Source organism: Myotis lucifugus, unplaced genomic scaffold (genome assembly GCF_000147115.1).
Source record: "Myotis lucifugus unplaced genomic scaffold, Myoluc2.0 scaffold_1693, whole genome shotgun sequence".
Taxonomy (NCBI): Eukaryota; Metazoa; Chordata; class Mammalia; order Chiroptera; family Vespertilionidae; genus Myotis; species Myotis lucifugus.
The window spans coordinates 27,472-30,287 of record NW_005872741.1 but is presented as its reverse complement, the minus strand read 5'-3'; the positions used below and the strand labels follow the sequence as shown (position 1 = coordinate 30,287).

Here is a 2,816-nt window from a genome sequence, read left to right as displayed (position 1 = left end):
TAGTCTGATTACATGGAATCCATTGTCCTTCAATGTGATTAGTGGTGTCCCTAGAGGCTGTGGGCTGTAAGCTGCCCTTGTTATCCTTGGCCTGCTGTGTTGCCCTCAGTGTGACTGCCTTCTGTTGAGCCAGATAGGGTGACCACAGGTTACTCCATGAAATGAGACTGAGGCCACTTTCTCCTTTGGGACTTTCTAGTCCACCTGAACCAAATGTCCTCTGCTGGCCTGTCATGTATCCTCCCGTTTACAAAGCTTTCAAAAATTCCTTTTATGGTGGTTGAGTCACTGCTTTTTACTCAGTGCTTTCAGTTTCACATTACTCTAAATCCGTCATTTCTAACAAAGTACTTTAGGAGGTCAGGACAGCCACATCACATCAGAGTTTAAACAAAAGACCAACCATCCAGTGAAAGGCAAAGAAGTAACAAACCACTGCAACCTACACTGAGGAGAAAAAACAGGTAAGAACTTTATTTTCTCATCAAAGCAGCTTTCTCTCCACCTCTAAAGGACTGTACTCTGAGAAATGGAGTCCAGGGTAAGGTTGGGGCAGGTGGGAGGGATTTATAAGGGGGGTCAGTTCATTTTCCAAAGAACGATGAGCATGAGGATAAGTTGCAGCAGAGCCCGCGTGGGACAGGCGGTGAGGTGCAATCCCCGTGATATCAGGTGGCAGCGCATCCCTAAGTGTCACTACTGTGCTTGGAGGAATTAGGCAGCAGCAGACAGGGGGCTAAGCTCGGAGTTTGAAATGCATTATGATTGTCTTTATTTTTGCCAACATGGAGTTGGCTGCAGACACAGTTAAATTACCATTGTCTTTGATGGAACTTGCTCAAGCTGACACACTGAAAGGGCTACAGATATGTTATTTTAATGAGAAAGAAGAATAGAAAATGAGATGCAGTGTGAACAGTCACATGACACTGAAAAAAAAGAAGAAAGAAAAAGCTGAAACTCAGAGTGAAAGATGAAGATTCACAAAAACACCAGACTTTTGTCATATAGATGAGCTTTGTATCAAAGTGAATTACTCATTGAAAAGTAACTCAGGTTCTGTTTGCCATATGTGAGGGAGGATGGGGGCTGGGTGAAAATGGGAAAGGGATTAAAAAATACAAATTGGGCCCTGACCAGTTTGGCTCAGTGGATAGAGCCTCAGCCTGCAGACTCAAGGGTCCCAGGTTCAATTCCGATCAAGGGCATGTACCTTAGTTGTGGGCACATCCCCAGTAGGGAGTGTGCAGGAGGCAGCTGATCTATGTTTCTCTCTCATCGATGTTTCTAACTCTCTATCCCTCTCCCTTCCTCTCTGTAAAAAATCAATAATATATATATACTAGAGGCCCGGTGCACAAAAATTTGTGCACTCAGGGGGAAAGGGGGAGTCCCTCAGCCCGGCCAGTGCCCTCTCGCAGTCTGGGAGCCCTCGGAGATAATGACCTGCTGGCTTAGGCCTGCTCCCAGGTGGCAGAGGGCAGGCCCAATCCCTAGGTGCCAGCCCCTGGTCGGGCTCAGAGGCAGGGCTGATTGGGGAGTTGGGGCCCCCGACCCCCTGTCACCCACAGAGCAGGGCCAATCAGGGGGTTGGGGCGCTGCCCCCTGTCACTAACAGAGCAGGACCCATCAGGGGGGTTGGGGCTCCGTACCCTGTCACCCACAGAGAAGGGTCAATCAGGGGGTTGGGGAGCTCCCCCCTGTCACGCACAGAGCAGGGCCGATAGGGGAGTTGAAGGCACCGCCCCCGGTTACATACAGAGCAGGGCGGATTAGGGGGTTGGGGCGCCGCCACTCTCACACTCAGGGCAGGGCCAATGGGGAGGTTATGGCTCTACCCCGTCACACACAGAGCAGGGCCCGTGGGGGGTGGGGTTGGCGCACCACACCCTGTCACACACAGAGCAGGGACGATCAGGGGGTTGGGGTGCCACACCCTGTCACACACAGAGCCACAGGGCGATCAGGGGATTAGGGAGCTCCCCCCTATCAGGCACAGAGCAGGGCTAATCAGGGGGTGGGGCGCCTTCCCCTGTCACGAAGAGAGCAGGGCAGATAGGAAGGTTGTGGACCCTCCCCTTGTCACACACAGAGCCCCAGGGTGATCAGGGGGTTTGGGCGCTGCCCCTTGTCATGCTGATCCCGGTGCCGGGAGGCCTCGCATCTCTGCTGATCCCGGTGCTGGGAGGCATATTACCCTTTTACTATATAGGATAGAGGCCTGGTGCACGAGTGGGGGCCAGCTGGTTTGCCCTGAAGGGTATCCTGGATCAGGGTGGGGGTCCCCACTGGGGTGCCTGGTCAATCTGGGTGAGGGGCTGAGGGCTGTTTTCAGGCTGGTGGGTGACTGAAGCTCCCAACCGCTCCTTTTTTTTTTTTTTAATTCTGGGCCAGCTTTAGCTCTGGCTCCAGCTCTGAGGCCTCTGCTACTGAAAGCAGGTATCTGGTTTGTTTGGGTTCTATAATCGAAACACTGTATCAACTCCAGCTCTGAGGTCCCGGCTGGCTGAAAGCAGGTTTCTGGGGTTTTGTTTAGCTTCTATATTTGTAACAATGATTCAAACTGCAAGCTCAGAGGCCGGCAAGGCAGGCGGGGAACGTTGGAGTCCTCCGTCACTGAAGCAAGCAAGCCTCATGTTAGCTTCAAGCTGCCTGGCTGTCGGCTGCCATCTTGGCTGGCAGTTAATTTGCATATCGCCCTGATTAGTCAATGGGAAGGGTAGGGGATGTACGCTAATTACCATGTTTCTCTTTTATTAGATAGGATATATATATATATATATATATAAATATATATATATATATATATAAAATAC

General features: G+C 51.1%; 1 protein-coding gene across 3 annotated transcripts in view; it reads left to right on the top strand.

The window, feature by feature from the left end:
* Positions 1-341: 341 nt before the first annotated feature.
* LOC102439526 (guanylate-binding protein 1-like) overlaps positions 342-2,816 on the top strand; it is a 29,779-nt gene continuing 27,304 nt past the window's right edge. The window contains exon 1 of one of the 3 annotated variants that reach the window (XM_023748701.1): positions 342-458. The gene's annotated coding sequence lies outside the window, so the exon portion shown is untranslated. Of the gene's footprint in view, positions 465-2,816 lie in introns of all 3 variants that reach the window. The other 2 variants (XM_006108043.3, XM_023748702.1) reach the window with 2 other exon arrangements.